The sequence below is a fragment of the Peromyscus eremicus genome, chromosome 1 (assembly GCF_949786415.1).
Source record: "Peromyscus eremicus chromosome 1, PerEre_H2_v1, whole genome shotgun sequence".
Taxonomy (NCBI): domain Eukaryota; kingdom Metazoa; phylum Chordata; class Mammalia; order Rodentia; family Cricetidae; genus Peromyscus; species Peromyscus eremicus.
In genome coordinates this window covers 76,618,640-76,641,856 of record NC_081416.1, presented here as the reverse complement: position 1 = coordinate 76,641,856, position 23,217 = coordinate 76,618,640, and the positions used below count along the sequence as shown (strand labels likewise).

The 23,217-nt window shown below is 45.8% G+C and overlaps 1 pseudogene; it reads right to left on the bottom strand.

Moving 5' to 3' along the window:
- Positions 1 to 5,100: 5,100 nt before the first annotated feature.
- Positions 5,101 to 21,556, bottom strand: LOC131907216 (26S proteasome non-ATPase regulatory subunit 8-like; annotated as a pseudogene).
- Between the last annotated feature and the right edge of the window lie 1,661 nt (positions 21,557 to 23,217).

The following is a 23,217-nucleotide window of genomic DNA, read 5'->3' as shown; positions in this document are numbered from 1 at the left end:
GTTGACTGGCCAATAGCTGGACAGGATAAGGTTAGGTGGGAGAACCAGACTAAGGACACCAGGAAGAATTGTAGAGTCAGAGGAGTTGCCAGCCAGACATGGAGAGGAAACAGGAGGTGCAAGATGAAAGAGAGGTAACGCCATGTGACAGAATGTAGATTAATAGAAATGGGTTAATTTAAGTTGTAAGAGTTAGCTAGTAATAAGCCTGAGCTATTGGCAGAGCATTTATAATTAATATTAAGTCTCTGTGTGTTTATTTTGGAGCCAGTGGTCCCGACAAAAACTTTGCCTACATATAACAAGTTGGAGTTTGCTAGGGAAAGAAAGGAGGCATGGAACAATCTAGACAATAGAAACAGCATGTCCAAGGGAAGCCACCTGAAGAGGTAAACAGATGACTTAGGGACCAAATAAACTGTCTTTTTGTCATGGGTCAATTAGAGAGATGAGTGAAAGGGCCAGGAAGAGATGTGTTTGGAATGAAACTCAGCTCCTAAATTCCCTCAAGATGGAGCTGGGGATGTAGCTCAATAGGTAGAGTGCTTGCCTAGCGTTCCTAAATCCCTGTCTTCAATCCCAGCTCCACATACAACCGGGCATTGTAGCAAATGGACCCCAGGACCGAGGAAGTGGAAGCAAGAGGATCAAGAGTCCAAGACGATCTTTGCTACAGGCTTGTGTAGCTCAGACTAGCCTTAAACCTTATGTAACAAGGATGCCCATGAATTCTTGGTCCCCCTGCCTTTACCTCCCCAATGCTGGGATTATAGGTATGGGCACCACACCTAACTACTAGCTAAAGTACTTTGGATAAGTCTCAGTTTCCTTACTAGAAACTGGATGAAGTAACAGAAATCCAAAACAAACTCAAAAGTATACTTTGGGCTGACATAACTGCCATGAGTGGACTTTCAGAGTTAGATCAGCTTTGGCTGGGCACGGCAGGTGCCCCCGAATCCATTCTGCTAGGGTGTTCTTGGCTCTGCTCTGTTCTCCTCTGCCCCGCTTTATGTCTCCAGCCTCACTCAAATGGGTTCCAGAGACAGCCAGGACCACAAAACCTCCCCTTCATATCCATGGAGAAAACATCTTTGTTTGCAGTCTTTCTCAGAGAAATAAGTTTCATCCTTCTCATCCTCCCGGCCTCGGTCTGTCCATCCTTGATCCAGTCATAGTTAAGGAAGATGGAGCTTCTATGATTAGTTTAATATGTGTTCTCTTGAAGCCAAAGGAACTGAACAGTCCAGAGCCGCCATCCTCCCTTCCTCTGCCCTTCCAGTGCCAAGCTGGGGGAAGCTTTAATTCAGTGTACTATAAAACACCTGCCAATGAGGCACACAACAAATAGCAGCTATTAGTAATCTCACTCCAGGGAGTTTTGCCCAGGTCAACTGAATAACATTTTATTATTAATATTAATATCGAGCCAGTCTTGTTCCAAAAAGAGATTTAAGATTGTGATTACTTTTCGTTGGCAGTGCTGGGGCAGCCCCCATCCATCTTCTCCCGTCTATTCCTATTGTTTCTGCTCTGCCCTTCTTCATTTGGTTATTTAGTCAGCAAATGTTAAAAGAGTTAGTATCAGGCATTTTACTAAAAACTAAAACTTCTAAAATGAACAAGTTTCAGGAAACTTGGTGAATAAAGGTGTCAGTGACAGACACTTCTAACACAGTATGAAGAGCACTGTAAAAGAGGTGTGTGCTACCATCTTTTTTTGTATGTGTATATGCTTTTGAAGCATGGGAGGATGTAAGAAGGAGCAACTAGTTCTGTAACAGATCCCCAGACCTTAGCACAAATGACACCATGTTGGAGGCACCGTTCTGACCTTAAAACCCAGCACATACGCCCCAACACCTGCCAATATGGGAACAAAGACCCAGTCCATCAAAGACCTGTTCCATAGTTCCAGGAAAGTCCCTAAATGTACTAACCTTGCTTTCTGTCTTCTGTAGTTCTGCTTCTTGCTAACTGAAGTGTGACAACCAGGACGTGGTTTTTGTGCATAAAAAGCAAAGGCTGCAAGGCTTGAAGGTACATGGCTTGGGTAAGTTCCCTGTGCAGCTAGCGGCCAGCAATAAATACTTCCTTTTCAGCTTTAAGAGTGTCTGTGAGGTGGTCTCTGGTGGGCTTACCTTGAAACAGTTCCTCGCAAGGCTAAACAAATATGGTAACATCTGTGTTGGTTCTTGAAGGATGCGTGGAAGTTTATCTGGCTAATGCAGTCTCTCCTCCTCCCCTTCCAGGTTGTCTCCCGCTGTGTCAGAACTCTCCATTGTAAGTGGCAAGGTTGGAACTCTAGAAACGGACTCTGTCCTACTGTAGGGGGAAAGGAAATACGTTGTCTCATGTCTATTAAAGACAGATTTCAAATCTGACAGATTTCGGTTATGAAATACAAGTACAGAACTCAGTTTTTCTCCTTTGCTGGTTCTGCTTCTGGTTCTTTATCTGAGCTGGGACTGTAGCTCAGTGACAGATGCCTTGCCTAGCACACACAAAGGCGTTCAATCCCCAGTACTGTCAAAGAACTTTATCTATATGGTAGTCCCAGCCAGGACCAGCTTTTATCCTCCACCAAGCCGTAGCCTGGCAGAAAAGATGGCGTACCCCTACATGGTCCCAGGCAAGTAATACCATTGGCTATGATTGAGTCAAATGCCCATTCCTGAACCAATCATGGCGACCAGTGCAGAATAATGCTCTGATGGACGGACTCCAATTGATGGATTCACATGCTCCCACTCCCAAACTCCAGAATATTTCATTCAATGGACCAGATTTTGCAGTCACAGTTCTGAGGGGCTCTTGAAGCCCAGAGGGTTCTCTGGCTTTACAAATTCAGAAACATATTGGATTCTCAGCAGACGGAGAACAATGGTGTCACTCACTGTAGATTTAAAGCAGGAAGTAAGGTTGGGAATCTGGCTCCTTCTGGAGATAACCGCAAGGCACTCAGGTTAGTCTGAGGTTCAGTGCTTTGCACTGGGTCTTTCTTTCCTCCCCCTGCCGATTCTTTCTAACCTCAGATTCCTCATCCAGAAAAGGGGACTAACGTTAGCACTGATTGGCTGGATGGCACCTGCATTTTCAGATTCTTCTAGGAAATTCAAACTAGGATGAGAAGAGTTGACTCTCTGGTTGTTGTTGTTGTTGTTGTTGTTGTTTGTTGGTTTGTTTTTAGGACAGAGTGAAGCAAACCTATAAAGATGACAGGAGTCCCCAGGTCTGGGGCCGGCAGGACCATTAGAAAGCCAGCAGGTGGAAGGCAGGGAAGGCATGAAGGCAGCCCGGGAAGTACCAGCCCAGGAGATGGGCAGCCCTGCCTGCCGCAAGGGCCTCTCTGAACTCTAGCTGGCAGTCTCTACTAGAGCAACCCAATTCAAAGCCAAACTACAAGGGAGCCCACTGATTCTGTTCACAGAGATCAACCGCATGGGAACAGGGTCAGATAGAGGAAGGAGCGTGATTTCAGGGCTACAGGTGAAAGAGATCGGCTGACTGCCATTACTGCCTGTGAAATGTTTAGAACTATGCCTGGCAGGTCAAAATGTTTTTTTTGTTGTTTTTTTTTTTTTTTTTTTAAAGATTTATTTATTTATTGTGTATACAGCATGTATGACTGCAGGCCAGAAGAGGGCACCAGATCTCATTACAGATGGTTGTGAGCCACCATGTGGTTGCTGGGAATTGAACTCAGGACCTCTGGAAGAGCAGCCAGTGCTCTTCACCTCTGAGCCATCTCTCCAGCCCGTCAAAATGTTTTTAATAGCTGAGGGTGGTGGAGCAAACCCATCATCAGTCCCTGTACTGAGGAGGCCGAGTCAGACAGAGGGATGGAGAGTTCAAGGCCAGCTTAGGGTAAACAGCAAGACCCTGTCTCAAAAACAAAATAAAACAAATAAACAACAAAAACCACCACCACCAACAACAACAAAACCCAGCAGTAGTATACATAACTAGAAGCCCACAGTAAGGGCTGCTGTTTAAGAGGGATAATGAGCGAGCACAGTTCCTCTCTTACAAGATAATGAAAGGTCAATAGTCCATAGCCCTAAGCAACCAACCAAAGTAAAGCCACCTAGAACACAAGCATCACCTGTTATCTGTTGACTGTATTCAGACAAGAAAGGAGCTTTAAGGGCTGGAAAAGTGGCTCTGTGGGTAAGAGTGTCTGCTATGCCTACATGAGGACCTGAGTTCAGATTCCAGCACTCACATAAAAAATAAATAAATAAATAAAAACTGGGTGTGACTGTAACTCCAGCACTGAGCGTGGCAGAGACAAGAAGATCATTGAGGTTATGGGCCCTCAGCCTAACTGAGACTCTGTCTCAAAGGAATTAAGTGGAGAAGACTGGTTGAGTAGGACACCTGAAGTCCTCTGGACTTGGCATTCGTGTGTACCCACACTTTGTATATCACACACACACACACACACACACACACACACACACAGAGGAGGGAGAGTAAAGGAGGGTAAAGAAAGAGATTCACTGAGTTTCAGGCAAATCTTAGATTTACACACACACACACACACACACACACACACACACACACACACACACCATTTCCTGCCTTCCCTTGTAGCTGGTTACTGAAGTCAGTGACTCTCTCCTGACACACAGAATTGGGGAAGAAACCATCAAATGACAAGCCATGGGACACATGTATTACAATTTTTTTTTTTACCTGTAAAGTTGCAACATCTTGGTTCCCAGCAGTACATGTAATAACTATTATTAGTTAATTAAGTTATCTCTCAAACAAGATCTAAACTCTCAGTGTGTTATTGAGCAATATAGATAGATAGATAAGATATCATATATATCTCATGGGGTTTCACTGGAGCTTAAGATACTCCTGTCTCGTCCACTACAGTGCTGGGATTACAGGCATTTACCACCATGCTTGGCATTAACTCCCCCCCCTTTTTTAAACGGTACATAAAAAAAATGCTGAAGCTTATGATGAACAGATGAATCCAAGTTATGAGAAAAAAGGAGAGAAGAACCCTCTGCCCTGCACGAAGGACTATAAACTGAGTGCTGTGCCAGGCAGGACATGACTGGTTTTCATTGTTCCTTTAAGATGTCAGTCCACGTTCACTGAGGTAGCAGGCGCTGGGGTTTTGAGCAAGCCATGAGTGCCTAGCCAGACTCCGACGAGCATCTCCAGCTGCCAGGCCTGCTTGATAATCTGTTTGTGTAGCTCAGTGGAGAGGATGCCACTATCTTTCTGCTTCTGCTGTTGAATGGCAAAGCTGCAGTAGTTGTGGGGGCCCGGGAACCAACCACAATCTGCCATCTTTTCCCGTGTGTTGAAGAAGAGCACCCAGGTGGTCTCGGAGAAAAGGATTTTGTCATAAGCCTTACATCCCCGACAGCAGCAAACAGGATGGCAAGGAAGCTCTTGGTGGGGGAAAATGTTGTGGCTAGCCTCCACTGGGTATTGCTAGAGAGACACGGGATGCTTGATGCAGACATTGGTCTGGATGTCCTTGGCAGGCAGGCATTCTAATTCTCCGTGGAGCTCAGGAGGGTCTGGAATACCAGGAAAAGGAGGCTGGGGCCCAGGATCTGGTGTGCACGTATGCTGACTTGGGGAGGAGTTCTTTATAATCCAAAAAGTAGCGTTTGAATTGAGCCGCGTCGCTCTTGGAGGGCATGTCTGCGTAGGATGCTCCACGAGGCCAGTCTCTCCAGTATGTCACAGGCCAGAATGAGCAGCTGTTTGGCCAGTTTGAGCCCTGTGGTTGGCAAGAAGTTGAGCCCCAGCAGAAGCAGCAAGCAGCCCAGCTCTTCACACCTGCTAAGATTCGGGCCCTCCCAGTTCACCTCCCTTGAGTTGTTGGCCACAGCCTTCAGGACCTGTGACCAAGGTGGCCCTAAGCCCTAGGCCTATGAAGCCCAGAAGATGGTGTTGGGTCCTCTGGAACTGGAGTTACAGGTAGTTGTGAAACACCATGAAGGTGCTGGGAATCAAACTCAGGTCCTCTAGAAGAAAAACCTGTGCTCTTAACCACTGAGCCATCTCTCCAGCTTGCCTGGATTTAAATTTATTTTAAAATAAGATCTCACTCTACAGCCCAGGCTGGCCTTGAACTTTCCATGTACTCCTTGCTTCAGCCTCCTCAGTGCTGAGATTATAGGTGTGGCTTTTTTTTTTTTTTTTAAAGTTGAATTGATCAGACTTTGGAGGCTTCTGGACTTCTTGAATCATATTTTAAAAGGCTGCCCTTACGACAAAATGATAAAGGCATTTGTCTACGATTTGGTGGTGGGGTCTAACTCAAGGCCCTGCACTTGCTAGGCAAGTGCTCTCTGGTAGAGCTACATGATCAGCCCTTGCTTTATTTTGATTTTCAGACAAGGTCTTACTATGTAGCTCAAGCTGGCCTCAAATTCACCATGTGGCTCAGGCTGGCCTTGAACTCTCAGAATTCTCCTGCTGCCATCGATGGTTTTTAGGCCTGCCTGCAACACCATATTCTATTGCCCATTCTTCTTCTTCTTCTTTTTTTTTTTTAAACAGTGCCGCTCTACACAACCCTGGCTGTCCTAGAACTCACTATGTAAGTTAGGCCTGCCTCAAACTCATAGTCACCTGTCTCTGCCTCCTGAGTACTGGGATTAGAGGTGTGATCTAACGCGCCCATTGCTTTTTAAATACTTGTATAGCTTTAAAAAAAAAAAAAAAAGGCAAATCATCGATTTGCTTGGCTTCTATTTTGGTGTGCAGTGTGTGACGTATGTAATCCAAACCGTTGTTTGGAGATTCAAGAAGCCAAACCAAACCAGGGGCAGCCTAAGGTGATTTAGTTCCCAGCAAGAGACCAGGCCAATTGCCAGAACCTGATGCATGGAACAAAAGATGTGTCCAGAGCTGGCCATATTTAGTCACCAGGATGGCAGGAGGCAGCACTATGTCCCAGCAGGAGTGGTGACAAGAAGAGAATCAGATGGCAAGCCCAAAGTGCCAGTCAGCAGAGGAACAAAGACCAGGGAAGGGACTGGAATGCTGCTTCCCGGCTGCAGACAAAGCCTGCCTGTGGCTTGGCCTTGGGTCTTGTTTCCAGTTATAAGGTACTGGAGATTATACCCAGGGCCTTGGAATACTAAGCAGGTGCTCCACAATAGAGCTCTACCTCAGCCCCTGGCTTGACCTTTGAGGAGCCTTCCAAACCTCAAGGTCATCACGACCCCAAACCCTACTAATCTGATGCCCAGAGGCACAGGAGAGTATTACTGCCTTCTGAAAATTATTCTTTTGTTTTGTCTAGAGACAGGTTCTCATAACTCAGGATGGCCTTAAACTGTCATTTGTGTTGGCTTTAAATTCATATTATTATTATTAATTTATTTTATTTTATGTGTGAGTGTTTTGCCTATGCTTATGTGCACCACATGTGTGCTTGGTGCCCAAGAAGGTCAGAAGAGGGCATCAGGCCCCCTGGAACAGGAGTTAAGGATGGTTGTGAGCCGCCAGGTGAGTGTTAGGAATCTAACCTGGGTCCTCTGCAAGAGCAACAAGTGCTCTTAACAGCGGAGCCACCTCCCCAGACCCAGCTTTGAACTCTTGACACTGTTGCTGAAGGGACTCTAGCCAGCCCAGGCCTGGAAAACACGTTCTGGCAGGCCTTGCCCTTTCTCCCCAATTCCCTCTGCCTAGTTAAAAACCCTTACCTTACATTCCTAAAGCCAGACACAAAGCTCTATTCCCTTATTTGGCCAATTCCTCCTCCTAAGGCTGACTACCAAGGTCCAGATATCAAACTATAGAAGCCCAGCAATCAAAAGCCTCCTTTGGCTCACCTAATTAACACGACTAATTAAAATTAAACACCTCATATTACATGGGGTTTCCCATTTTACCTTCATAAACTGCCGATTTTCTATGGGCCACGTCTGTCTCCTCTCTATCCAGAGGCGGTCAGTCCTCTGTCCCCAGGGATAAGTACCCTTTACCTCTGTCCCTTGCTCCTTTTCTTCCCTCTCCTTTGCTTGCTTCCCCTTCTCCCTCTCTCTCCTGTCTTTGTCCCTTATCCCTGCCTTCTGTCCCTCTGAGGCAAATAAATCTCCTTTGTGCTGAGATTTGATCTTGGGGTGTCTTGAGCCAATTTCGAGGTTCCCTACACTTGTCTTATTTCCTACGTCCTAGAGTTACAGGCATGCACCATTATGCCCAGATTTTTAACATCTTTACTCATGGGGCTGGGGAGAGAGCTGTCTGTGAATGCAAAGACCTAACTTTTATCACCAGCACTTGTATAAAATGTCAGGCATGATGGCAGGTGCTTGTCATTCCAGCCCTGAGGAGGAGACAATACAATCCAACATCCAGTCAGCCCAGCCTGACCCCTATGACTTTTGGTGTCGTTGATGTTTTGAGGCAGGTATCTCTGTGTAGTCATAGTTGTCCTTGAATTCAGGACATCTACCTCCTCTAGGCCTCAAACTCACAGAGATCTGCCTGCCTCTGCCTCCTGAATGCCGGGATTAATGGAATGTACCACCTCTGCCCAGCCCAAACCTTGGGTCTTAATGAAAGGCCCTGTCTGAAAAAAATAAGGTGGATGGCTCTTAAAGAATGATATCAAAAGTTGTCCTCTGGCCTCCACATGCACACATGTGCACACACACATACACACACACATACTTCTTATTCATAAGGGAGTATTTATCAACCACTAGCTTTAATAAGTATCTTAGGGTTTCTATTGCTGTAAAAAGACACCATGACCACAGCAACTCTTATAAAGGAAAACATTTAACTGGGGCTGCCTTGCAGATTCAGAGGTTTAGTTCATTGTCATCATGGCAGGCAAGCATGGTGCTGGAGAGGTAGTTGAGAGTTCTACATCTGGATCCTCAGGCAGCAGGAAGAAAGTCAGACACTGAGCCAAACTTGAGCATCTGAGACCTCAAAGTCCATCACCAGTGACACACTTTCTCCAACTAGGCCACACCTACTCCAACAAGGCCACACCTCCTAACAGTGCCACTCCCTATGGGGGCCATTTTCATTCAGACCACTACAATAAGTTGTTGTTGTTGTTTATTTTGCTGTTTTGGGGAGCTGACCACCCAGCTCCCAAGTAAATCACACATGGAGGCTTATTCTTAATTGGAAATGCCCGGCCTTAGCTTGGCTTGTTTCTAGCCAGCTTTACTTAACTCTAAATTATCCTGTCTATCTTTTTTTTTCTTTTTTTTTGGGGGGGGTGGTTTCGAGACAGGGTTTCTCTGTGTAGCTTTGTGCCTCTCCTAGAACTCACTTGGTAGCCCAGGCTGGCCTTGAACTCGCAGAGATCCACCTGGCTCTGCCTCCCGAGTGCTGGGATCAAAGGCGTGCGCCACCACCACCCGGCTCCTGTGTATCTTTTTGCCTCTGGGCTTTTCCCATTCTCTTACTTCTGTAAATCTTACTCTTACCCTGTGGCTTGCTGTGTAGCTGGGTGGCTGGCCCCTGGAGTCTTCCTCCTTCTCTGGCTACTTCTTCTTCCTCCCAGATTTCTCCCTCTATATATTCTCTTTGCCTGCCAGCCCTGTCTATCCTTTCTCCTACCTTGCTATTGGCCGTTCAGTTCTTTATTAGACCATCAGGTGTTTTAGACAGGCAAGGTAACACAGCTTCACAGAGTTAAACAAATGCAACATAAACAAAAATAACACATCTTAAAATAATATTCTACAACAATAAGTGATCAAAAGTAGAATGAAAGTCAAGGAACTATGGGTGGCAAATCCTGGCCAGGAGGACTCTGTGGGGCCAAGCCTCTGAGTGTGTGCTTAATAGATGGGGTTTATTCTAAACTGCAATAGTGCTGACATTTCACTTTCAAAAAAAAAAAAGTAAGTCAACAATCACAATGGGCATGGTGGCACCAGCTTGAGATATAATCCCAGCAGTCTGGAGATGGAGGCAGGAAGATCAGCAATCTGTGGCTAGTATGGGCTACAGAAGACTGTCTCATGCCTGTAATCCCAGCACTTGAGAAGCCGAAGCAGGAGGATTGCCCGTGAGGTCCATGCCTTGCCTGGAGAATGAGGCCCTGTCTCCTGTCTTCTCTGGTGTCTTTCAGCAGCATTTGGGAGGTTTTTTTGCATGGATTTTGTGCATCTCTTCCTAGGTCTATTCTTAGACCCTCTGTCTTTTCTGTTGCTATAGTAAGTGTGGCCACCACTTCCACTAGGCCCTTTCAGTAGACAGCGTTGGTATAAATGGAGAAGCTATTGATTTCTTTATTTTAATTTTAGATTCAGCCAACTCACTGAATTTTTCCATCTTTATTTTTTGAGATAAGCATCACACTGTGTAGCCCAGGCTGTCCCCAAGGTCGAAGCCCTCCTGCCTTCAATGCCTGGGTGCACGAAGTTCCACCACACTTGGCTTGAGTATTTTATTTTGCAACAAAACTCCAAGTATAAATGATACACCTGCAAGCCATGTTGATTTTACCTCCCTTCTTTCTGTTCTTAGATAACACTGATAATCAAATGCTCCATCCCTGTATGTTCAACTAGTGGAGTGGGTTGGCAGTGGCACGGAACTCCATGCTGTCATTCAGGGCCCCAGGCTCTTTCCATCTTTGGGATCAAGATCTCTGTAAGCCCTTAGAGTAATTCAGCAGATCTCCTGGAGGTGGTCTAGGAGAAAGGCCTGAAATGAACAGATCTTACTTTTACCCAAATTTTATAGGCTCAAACTTAAAAATGTAGCCCCACCCAATTGCAGAGAAAGCTACATCTAAGTGCTAGAGGGCTGATTCAGTGGGCTGTGCAAATGTGAGGACCCAAGTTTTGATCCCAGCACCACATTTAAAAAAATAAAAACAAAAAACTAGCCAGGCTTGGCAGCACACACTTTTAATCCCAGCATTTGGAGGCAGATACAGGTGGATCTCTATGAGTTCAAGGCTACCTTGATCTACACAGTGAGTTCTAGGACAACGAGAACTAAATAGAGAGACCCTGTCTCAAAATAAGTAAATTTCAAAAAATAAAATGAAATACTAAAAACACTGGATGTGGCTGTTCATATGCTTGTAACCTCAGCAGCCGAGGGAGAAGGGTCACATGGACTCGCTGGCCACCAGCCCATCAGAAAAACAGCAAGCCCCAGCTTTAATGAGAGACCCTGTCTCAAGAGAATAAGTCAGAGAGCCATAGAGGAAGAAACCTGATGTTCACATGCACCTGCACACACGTATACACACATGCACACACTTGAAGAAATGTAGTCAGGATCAGAGAGATGGCTCAATGATTAAGAGCACTTGTTGCTCTTGCAGGGAATCCAGGTTCTGTTCTCAGCTGCTACGTGGCAATTAATAACCATCTGTAACTCCAGTTCCAGGGATCTGATGGCCTTGTCTGACCTCTGCAGACACCAGGCACACTCCTGATGTATAGACATACATGCAGGCAGCACACACACACACACACACACACACACAGAGAGAGAGAGAGAGAGAGAGAGAGAGAGAGAGAGAGAGAGAGTAAAATAAGAAATGTAGCCCAGTTGTGTGCCAGAAAAAAATAGAAAATGTTCAAGGGGAAGGTAGGCAGGATGAAGCCAGCAAATGTACTTGTCTCGCAAGCCACCAGGCCTAAATTCCATCTGCAGAACTCACACACAGGTGGAGGGAGAGGACCATCTCCACAGAGTTACTCTCATGTCCACATGGACACAGTGGCATGTGTGTCCATGCACATGTCATACCCTCACACACAATAATACAACTTTTTTTGAGGCAGAGTCTTACTGGGTAGTCTTAGCTGACCTGGAACTCACTCTGTAGACCAGCCTGGCCTCAGGCTCCCAGAGATCCACTTGCCTCTGCTTCCTGGGTTCTGGAATCAAAGATGGCAACAACTGATCATTTTTAAGACCAGTGGCTGTGGAGATGGTTCCGTGGGCGCTGGCTGTGCGAGTCTGAGGCTGGGATTTGGATCTCCAGCACCCATGTTAATGTCCGGCGGAGTTGGTGGCCTTCCTGCAATCCCCACACTCCGGACGTGGACACAGGGGATGCCCCAGCCTGGCAGAGTAGAGCACTCTGGGCACAAGTGAGACTGTCTCAGCCAGGAACAGTGGAGAGTGGAAGAAAGGGACACCAGCTCTCAACTTTGACCTGTACTCACATGTGTATCCACACACAGGAACACTTGTACACACATACCGCGCACGCACACACACACACACACACACACACACACACACACACACACTTCCAAAAAATAAAATTTATTTTAAAATTAGAAAAAAAATTGAAATTGCTACTTCTCAGCCCCCCTCCCCCCCAAAGCTCCATTTCTCCAAATTTTGGCAGTTAGACAAAAGCCAGATTCCTCAGGAACTTGTGCAGCCAGTTCCCCTCTACCAAAAATAGCCATTTCCCTTTTCAATGGCAGAAGGGACAAATGGCTAGCTGTGGTGCCTATTAGCACACCAAAGGCCATGCTGGCCTCTAGGCTCCCTCAGTACCTGTTACACATTTCAGAGCCCATGCTAGCATCCAAGCTCTTCTCACCTCCTACCCTACCCTACACTCCTTCCAACTCACAGGCTTCCCTCCCCCACCTCCTCAGTCTCCTTATAACTCTGCTATTTCAGTTATACTCATCTCTCTCTCTCTCTCTCTCTCTCTCTCTCTCTCTCTCTCTCTCTCTCTCTCTCTCTCCTCTCCCTCCTCCTCCTCCTCTCTCTGCCCCCCCCCATGCCCTGCTCCTGATTCTCATGGCCAGGTCCAGTCTGCTGGCCGTGGTGAGTCTATTATTTTCTCTCTGCTCTTGCAGATGCCTCTGGCTGTTTTCTCCATCATAAAAGCTTCCCCTTAATCATACCATGGAGCAGTCATCTTGTCAGTTTATATAACACTATTGCTTGCAACCAGTATGTCTTGTTGTTGTTGTTGTTTTGTTTTTTGAGACAGGGTTTCTCTGTAGCCCTGGCTGTCCTGGAACTCGCTCTGTAGACCAGCTGGCCTTGAACTCAGAGATCCATCTGCCTCTGCCTCCTGACTGCTGGGATTAAGAACATGTGCCACCATGCCTGTCTAATACTCAACCAGTCTGTCTTTTTAAAAATTTGTTTAAAGATTTATTTATTTTTATAAAATTTGCTTGAATTTATGTACATATACCATGTGTACACCTGGTACCTTTTGAGATCAGAAGAGGGCGTTAGCTGTCTTGGAACTGGAGTTAGAGACAGTTGTGAGCTGCCATGGGGATGATGGGAACAAATCGTCCACAAGAACAATCGGTGCTCTTAACCACTAAGTCATCTCTCTGGTCCCTTAAGGAAAAGTTATGCCAAGCAGAACCTCATGGCGACACCCTTAGGGATTGCCAAGTATGCATGGCACAAACAGTTATGAGTGGGTATGATAATGTACGTCTGTGATCCTAGTACTTGCGAGGCAGAGGCAAGAGGAGTGTGAGTTTAAGGCCAGTCTGTCTACATAGTGAATTCCAGGACAGCCTGGGTGACGTAATGAGACCCTGTCACAACAACAACAACAACAACAGCATCAGCAAACAAACAGAAAAAGGAGTGAGTAAAGAAACTATTGCTGCTTGTGGTCTGATTATGTCATTCCCCTCGTCCATATGCTGAAATCTAATCACTTAGGTATGGTATTGGTTAAGACACTGGACCTGTGTGAGCTGGTTATATCATGAAGGCTTCACTCTCATGAACGGGATAGGAGCAGAGTCCTTTAAAAAATGCCCAGTTGAGGTAGAGGGCAGGGAACCCAGCAACAGTGGTTCTTGTCTACCCCAAAAACCCTGGGTTTGATCCCCGGCACAGCAAAATAAATAAATAGATAAAAATAAAAGGCCTAGTCTACTGTCTTTCATTGAAGCAATGAAAGAGCTAGATCATGCCTGTCTCCATAAAAAAATCTCTTAAGGCTCAGAACAGGTTAAGTAAGTGGGCAAAGGCCATCTAGCTAGAAAACAGCGGAGCCAGGACTCAAAGCCAGAGCTCTCCCCACTGCCCCTTGCTGCCACCCACAAGTTCAATCCATATGCTGAGGCCTGTGCTAAGAGCCTTGTGGGAGAATTCAATCGATAAGAACCAGCCCTGGTCTGGAGGAGTTCACATCAGAAAAGCCCAAGAGCAGCCCATTTGCCAAGACCGAAAGACCAGCTCAGGACAGCAAGAGAGGAGATGGCGCGTGCTTCGGTGCCAAATGCACGGCTCCAACAGCGTGGGCAGAGAGATGCACTTTAGGCTGAGCTCCACAGTCGGTGAAATCCTCAGAGACAAAGCAGAGCACATTGTGATGCACTCTGTGCATGTAAATCATTCCAGGGACACTTCAGATTCAGGCCCTTGCCAGTCAGTGCATTGCAATGGACCTGACGGCAGCGGCGGTAGCTAAGGCTTTACATTCCAGCCCAGCTGCCTGCATCCTGGTGTTTGTCATGGGCTAAAACCCTCAGGGATTATTTGAAAGTTTATGGGATAAAACATTCAAGTTGTCCTTAACCATAGGAAGCTGTGCTCTGACTCACACAGATTGAAAGTCTAGTTGTCAGTGGCCTTTAGACATGACTGGGTCCAGGGCTCCTACCATGCTCTAGCTCTTAGCCCTTGCTTTGCTCTTGAGCAGGTTTTGTCCCCTAGTGACGGACACTTGAGTTCAGGACTGATAGCCTTTTAGGATTAGGTCTAAAGGAAAGGAGTTTTTGTTTTGTTTTGTTTGTTTGTTTTTGTTTTTTCCCAAAATCTATTTTGGAAGGAGACCTGGGACTTATTCTGGGCCATCACTTTTAAACTGGCCAGAATTTGATGTGAAGTTCTGGGTCTATGAGACATTCACATTCCAACTCTGGCTAGATCTGTACCGTCACTCTCCCTTTCCAGGCCTTGATAACTTTGTTGAGAGATGGTGTTGAAGGACAATACTAGTGAAAGAATTTCTCAGAGAAAAAAGCCCTCAGCCTGGCATCTCTATTGAGAGATGGGATTAAAAAGAGGCCCCAGGTGAGGGGAGAGGGCAAGGAAACCTCCCCACCGTAGACTAAGTCTCAGACCATTCGAGATACAAAGTATCATGAAGTAGTGCTACAAGCAAAAGACATTGGCCATTTGGGTTCCAGAGGTTACATACCACCCCCTCACCCCCCCACCCCACCCTCAGCTGAGGACTGAACCCAGGGCCTACCCAAGTGCTCTACCACTGAGCTAAATCCCCAACCCTGAGGCTACATACCTTATGGGGAACCAGTATAAAGGAAGGGACCAAAGATAATCTCCAAAGGTACAACTCGAATGACCAACTTCCTCCAACTAGGCCCCACTCCTAGAGTTTCTAGAACCTTCCAAAATAACACCACCAGCAATGGTTGCCATTTCATATTCAAGCAAGTACAGATGCCAATCCCATTTCTGAGATCTCTGTCTTCATGACTTAATAGCTGCCCAAAGACCCCCACGGCTTGCTTGCTTTTGACTGGTGCTTAATATACCTCAGGCTGGCCTTGAGCTTAATACGCAGTGGAGGATGAGTCCAGCACAAGCATTCTACTAATTGAGTCCCCTCCCCTGTTGGTGGACGTTCAATCACACCATGAACCTCAAGTTTGCATTTGTGTTAATTAAATAAAATTAACCTTGGGTCACGAGGCTGAGTTAGCAACTAGCTTACAGAAAGTGATCATAGAGCATCAGAGGGCATCTGGAAGAGATAGAGAGATGCACCGGAAGTAGCAGGGAGGGATTTTAAGTGGCATTTTGTTGTTGTTGTTGTTGTTGTTGTTGTTGTTTGTTTGTTTTTGTTGTTGTTGTTTTGGTAGAGCAGAAGGACACTCTCTTTGGGAGAAGCTGGCAAGGCTACTGAACTTCTCTGAGCTAGCAGGTTTTCACCCCAACCTTTTTAATCTTGAGTCTTATTTATAAGTAGGAAAATAGAGATTTAGTTAAAGCTACCTTTAGCGTCAGCGACAGGGCTGGTGCCTGCAGAGGAGAATTCCTGCCAGGCTATGGCCTGAGTGGCCAGGCTGCTGCCAGAGAAGCAGGTTGGTAACTTCAGAGTCACAGTTGCTGGTTGAAATAGCAGTAGATTAAGGCATAGCCACCTGAAGTTAAAACAACACTCTCCTTTTAATGTTATTGTGCGAACTTGACTCAACAGATGAGTTTTGGATGGACACAAACACTCAGACCGCAGTGACAATGTAGTGCCCACAAGACTCTAGTAGACATGTCTAGTTTTCCTTCAAGCTCAGTTTCTCAAGTCTCTTTCGCACAAAAATTGGCACAGAGGGCTTTGTTTGTAGCTCACTTGGTAGAGTGTCTGCCTGGCGCATGAAGCCCTGCATTCAGTCCCCAGTACTGCATTAAACCTGGCTTGGTGACTCAAACCTGTATGCCTAGCACTTGGAAGATAGGGGCAGGAGGACCAGAAAAGTTTAGGTTTATCCTTGGCTGCACAGAGAGTTTGAGACCAGCCTGGGATACGTGAGCTCCTGTCTCAAAAGAAACGTAAGAGGGGAGACAGCAAAGCAGGAGAGCTTCTTGACGGACAGCGGTTGGAAACCTGTCTCTGCTTCTGTCTGCTTCCTGCCACCACTCACTGCTGCAAAACCTAAGAGAGAGGAAGGCTGCTGAGACCAGTCCTGGAAGAGCATCTCCTCATCCTCTCATAACGTTTGCCTACGTAGTGCCAAAGGACCTGCAGCCAGCTGACAGGTGACAGCAGGAGTCAAAGAATAATGGCCAACTATTCGCAGCTCATATTCCCAATGAAGGGGCATTCTGCCTACTCTACAGAGTCCTTGAAGTGATAATAAAAAAGATCAATGATCCAATAAAAAAAAAAAGCTAGTCTCTAAAGAAAAACTTCCCTATGAAAAGATGCCAAGGCCATTCATAATCAGAGAAATGCCTAAATAAGAGGCTATTTTTACTTACTGCCAAAAAAAAAATGCTCAAAGTTAGACAATTTGTCAATATTTAGACATTTTGATAATAGAGTATCTATCCTGAACCCTTCAGGAATTATCTTAGTTTTCTTCTGTTCTCCACAAGCAAACTTCTAAAAAGAACTGTGTAGTATTCCTGTGGCATTTTCATGTCATAAGGAGAAAGTAAATGCAGTGGTCATTCTTGGTACAGATCTTCCATGTTAGCTTTGCCTCACTGTAATGAAATACCTGATAGAAAGAGAGAAGGTTGTCGCTAAGCGGTGGTGGCGCACACCTTTGATCCCAGCACTTGGGAGGCAGAGATAGGCAGATCTCTGAGTTCAAGGCCAGCTTGGTCTACAGAATGAGTTCCAGGACAGCCAAGGCTACACAGAGAAACCCTGTTTTGAAAAATTTGGAGAGAGGGAGAGAGAGAGAGAGAAGCTTGTTAGGTCTCAAAGAAACCTAGGACAAAAGGCTAACTAAGGTGCCTATTTAACATATCAAAGCAGACTCTGGCCACCAGTCTCTCTCCCTACTCACAAGTACCTGTTATAGGATCATCTTGGCTGGCATTCCCCACCCCAAACCCTCAACCTCTCCAACCCCTGAGCTTAATTCCCTTCCCCCAGCTTCTCTGACTCCTACATAACCCAGCTATTTTGGCCCTCTTGGTCTCTTGGTTCCCAGGTGCTCTCTCTGCGCTCCCTCTCTCTTTTCTTCTCCTCTTACTCCCCACGTTCACGGTCTGGTTCAGTCTGCTGGCTGTGTTCACTCTAGACCCTTTCAGGTGCCTCTGGCTGTTTTATTCCTCATATCTACAACAAATCTTCTCCTGAACCATACCTAGGAGGCACCGCATCCTCATTTTTTCCCCCAAAGTTTCTTTTGGCTCAGTGATTTGGAGGGTCTGATGTACCTTCGGTTAGCCCTGTTGCTCTAGACTGTGGCAAGCTGTATATTATCACTTGGGTCCAAAGCTGCTTCTCATGTAGCACACTGATAGAGTGCTTGCTTAGCATGTGCAAGGCCATAGCTCCAACCCCCAGTAGAGTAAAACAAAGTGATAGGTAAACAGCGCTGGTGGCGGCACTGGTTACTGGTGGAAAAGTCACGGGCCACGGCCACGACTACCAGAGTTACAGAGAGCTTTATTAGGAGGAAGGAGGGGATAGGAGGAAGGAGAGCCAGGCCTGGGGGGGAGGGAGAGATGGCAGGAGCAGAGCGGAGAGCAGGGAGGGTGGGGTCCAAGTCCTGCTTTTTTAAGGCACAGACTGCGTGACCACATAGACCATGTAGTATCCAGTACCCCCTGATGACGTAAGACGCAAGACCCCAAGCTGTGCATATACAGGATCCTAACGCAAAGCACATAAAAAACAAAACCAACCAAACAACAGGAACAAAAACCCCTGCTCTTCACAGCCAGGGAGCAAAAGAGGAAGGACCCGTGGTCCTAGACCCCTTCAAAAGCAAGCCCCTGCCAGGCGGTGGTGGCACACACCTTTAATCCCAGCACTGGGAAGGCAGAGCCAGGTGGATCTCTGTGGGTTCAGGGCCAGCCTGGTCTACAGAGCGAGATCCAGGACAGGCACCAAAACTACACAGAGAAACCCTGTCTTGAAACCCAAAAAACAAAAAAAACAAACAAACAAACAAAAAAAGCAAGCCCCTCTCCTTACATGGCCCTAAGGACTTCCTGCAAGGCCAAGCCTATCAAAGGCTCTACCACCTCCCAAAGATAGCACTTAGTTCCTCCAGGGCTGCTGAGCTGGAGGAAGTGAAGAGCAGCTACTTTGTTGCCTGGGGGAAGATGCCTCTAGTGAAGTCACAGGAAGTGTGAAGACACTTGAGTACTGAGAACAGCTGCCTGTATCATTCCCACATGCTTTCCGGCTGTTTCTGTTTCTTTCGAAACTTCCAGTTCATGGTCTGTGGCTTGTAGTCATTGTGCTTGTCAGAACTAATTTTGTATTGCAGACGTGGCTCTTTGTGTTGCATGCTTTAAAAATAGTTTACCACTTGCTTTGATTTCGTTTGTAGTACCTATTACTGTGTAGACTTCCCCACCCCCAATACTGGATACTGAAACCAGAGGCTGGACTCTTCTTCTTTTTTTTTTGTTTTTGTTTTTATTTTTGATAGTCATATCTATGATTCACCTACTTGATACTGACCTAGAAAACCTCCCTTGCGAATATTTTGACATATTTGTTTTCTTTTGTTTTATCAAGACAGGATTTCAACATGTCAACCGGGCAGGCCTTGAACTCATGGCCCCCTTGCCTCTGCCTCAAGAATGCTGGAATTACAGAGGTGTGCCACCATGCCTGGCCCATTAATCTTTGAAAAAATTCATTCATATTTTATTCTAATTATTTTATGGTTTTATTTTTAACTTTGGAATTTTTGATCCATCTGTTGTTTCCTACGCGTTGAACAGTGAGGCATCTGGTCACTGAGAATCTAAATTTATGTCTTTATGAAGACTTGGAACTGCCCACCTTCATACTAATTTGAACCCTTTGGCTCCAACCTACTGCATCCGGCTGAGCTGTGTGAAACAGAGGCTGCTGCTTGCAGAATCCTCCCACAGGGGGCACCAGAGAAGGGTGAGCGTTTGACGAGAAAAGTACTTCAGTTCCTAGGCCCTGGGGCGTTGCTTTGAGATGGCTGGAGAAGGAGAACGTTAGCCTTCCCACCATTTTCTCAACCCCCATAAACGGTGCAGTCCAAAGAAATAGATGTAAAAGTTCAACAGTATGCTTAATCTCCACTGCTGCTCACACTGACCCTTTTCCCTCTCCCAATCACGTCTGTCTCCAGAACCTTCAGATCCTACAGAAAAATTCTAATACTTCTCAGACTGGGTTGGAAGGAGAACTCAACAAGGTCTGAGGCAGCTACTTTTTCACTGGTGAGCTCTGTACACATTTCGCCTGCCCACCAACCTTCTCCCAGAATTCACCCAAAGGTGCCCATCCAAAGGGAATCAGCAGATCCTCTCCTGCTTCCTCCTCCTCAATGCCATCTTACCAGGAAAACAGTCCAAACCAGGAGCAGAATCTGGTTGTTCTGGTTGCTTTTTTATCAATCCATCACAAACTAGAGTTATCTGGGAAGAGAACCTTAACCAGAAAAAAAAAAAATGCCTTCATCACACTGGCCTGTAGGCAAGTCTGTAGGGTATTGTCTTGGTTGATGTGAGGACCCAGGCCACTGGGGATGGGACAACCCCTGAGCAGGTGACACTTGGCTTGTGTAAGAAAGCAGGCTGAGCAAGCCATGGGGGCAAGCCAGTGAGCAGATCCGTGCCTCTCAACACCACCTTAGCAATGCAGCCACCTCATCTGAGACTTCACACCTCCCATCTGGTCCTCCCTTTTTGCTCCACCTCACTTAGCTCTCCGCATCACCTACTTTATTAAGTTATCCTATGATCTGTCTTCTGACACTAGACTCTAAGCTCCACAAGGGCAGGGATTCTGATCTGCTCTGTTTAGAGCCAAATCTTCCATGTCTGGAATGTGAGTGTGCATAGTAGCTACTAAGAATATCTTTTTATCACCATCTCACAGCTACAAAAACTGAAGTTTGCAGAGAAAACACTTGGCTTTAGCAGCAGCCCCAAGCCCAGATATTCTGTGTGCTTGACGGTAGACTGTACTGTGGCCACACATTGCTGATTGCTGTTCTTTGTGGCATTGAATGCTCCGGTGAAGCTGTAGGGAAATAGTTAAACAAGTTATGATTTAAGCCTCCTCTAATAGACAATAAGTGAATTAACACAGATCTTTATGTGCTTATATGGAATGACCTCAAGGATATTAGTGAGTGAAAAAGCAAGATGCCCTGGAGTGCTTTGGAAGTGTTTTCAAAAGAAATAAATAAACAGATGACCACACACTCCAAGGCTGGATGTGCAGAGAAATGTTCTAGGAGACTCTGGAGGAGCTTCAGTCTGTACCTGGAGCAAGATATTCATATCCATTTTGCATTGTTGAAATTTAAAATCTTGTACATGATTTTTTCTCTCTCTGACTTTTTAAAGATTTATTTATTTATTATGTTTACAGTGTTCTGCCTACATGCCAGAAGAGGGCACCAGATTGAATCACAGATGGTTGTGAGCCACCATGTGGTTGCTGGGAATTGAACTCAGGACCTCTGGTAGAGCAACCAGTGCTCTTAACCTCCAAGCCATCTCTCCAGTCCGATTTTCTCTTTTCAACAATATAAATTGTGCAGAAAGTTTAAAACAAAGCCTCAGGACTCATATCAAAAAATAAGAGTCCCCTTCTCTACCACCCTGTGCTTGAATTCTTCTGTTCCTGAAGGCAGGGAACTCAACCCTCACTTCTGCCCCTTCTGTTTGCTGTTCTCTTTCTAAGTCAGGTTCTGAGTTAGATCTCCAGGCCTCCAAGTGATGCACATCACTGTGGAAGATCTTGGTAACTGTAGGATCTGGGGCTGGGCTGTATAGCTGACTGGAGGAGCACTGGCTAGCATGCACGATGCCGCGGGTGTGACAGAAACATACTCACCTCCTTCTCCTCCCTACACTGCAGGGTCTGATTCAGCAGGTCTGGGGCAGCTTCCAAGATTCTGCATTTCCAATATACTCCCATGTGCCGCTGATGCTGCTTGTTTGTGGACCATTCTCTGAGTGGCCAGATTAGAACTCCAATGCTGACACAGCTTTTTCTCCATCTCTCTGCTTTTGATCTTACTTCCCACTGTAGAGAATGAAATTTTATTTCTCCTCTACCATTACCCCATTCCCACATACACAAATCCTATCCTCATCCTTCTGATATGGCTATATATCCTTTGTGGTTCAATGGGTTTCTGGTATTTATATTATCATACCTTTGTGGATAATAGTGACACCTTAGCCACCCACATACCATGCTACGATTACATTTCCTTTCTTGTTCAACTTTTTTATTTTATTTTTATTTTCTACAGTTAATTATGACACACCCCTATCTTACCTTTATTAAAGCATTTACAAAGCTTCCAGATTAAACTGAAAATCTCTGATCAGTAGACTCAAATATACCACAAAATCTATATACAAGCTGAGTATGTCGTATCTACCTGTAATCCCAGCACTTAGGAAATAGAGGCAGGCAGAACTCTGTGAGTTTGAGGTTAGCCTGGTCTACATAATGGCTTCTGGCCATCCAAGATTACATAGCAAGACCTTGTATAAAAAGACCCTGCATATCGGAGCCCTGTCCTTCAGGTTCAATATGGACTATTACCCCATGTAGCCCCATGTACAGGGCAGGAGCAGCCCGGAGGGTTCTGAGTCTCTATTCTGAGTTAGGTCCCCCTTACTGCTGCTTGTACCTAGACTACCTTCCTCCTTTCAGCCTCTGTCCTAGATGTTGGCAAAGCCCATGGCTGTGTGGCTGGAACTGATTTTTTTATTTAGTCTCCTTTGCATCTAGCTGATGAAACATTGAAAGTAAGAGTTCTCTACACATCCTCCCACGTTTCTTCTTTCTTAAGAACTAAAGCAGAAACAAGGTGCGCCCGAGCAAGAGGACCACCAGCCTCTGCATGTCCACATGAGAAACAAAATCTCTTCAGTGATACAGCCTGGACCAGATCTGGTTTGGGGTGTAACTTTTTGTCTACGTGGGATAACTCACAAGTTCCTTCTAGGAAGACACTGGCATTCTTGCCAAGATGCTTAAGCCACATTCTGATAAATTTTAAGCAAGGCCTCTTCCAGGAAGCTGGCTTCCCATCTATATAGCTGTCAGTCAGTCATCAGTCAGGCTTTTAGCAATCTGGAATTGGATTTTCTTTCTTTTTTTTTAAATTGTGTTTTGTTGAACAAGGAATATCTAACCACTCTTATATAAAAGGGAAAGGACTATGGTGGTTATGGTGACACACACTTAAGAGACTGAGGTAGGAGAATCACAAGTTGGAGGTCAGCCTGGGCTACACAAAAGCCAGAGTCAGACACACACACACACACACACACACACACACACACACACACACACACACAGAGGAGAGAGACAGAGACAAAGAAACAGAGACAGAGAGAGGCAGGGAGAGACAGAAAGAGCTAGTTGCAACAGTATTTGCTTCTCTTCCAACTATGAGCAAGCTAGGTTCTATCCCAAAGGCTCACTTGGGTTTTAGTGAGCATCTCTGAAAAAGTATCAGCTCAAGTGCACTGAACAGAAAGGTGTTTTCTCTGAGCCTCCAAGGTCCTTGGAAAAGGGAGAGGAATGGGATTTGCATTGGGTCAGTTGTATGCTTACAG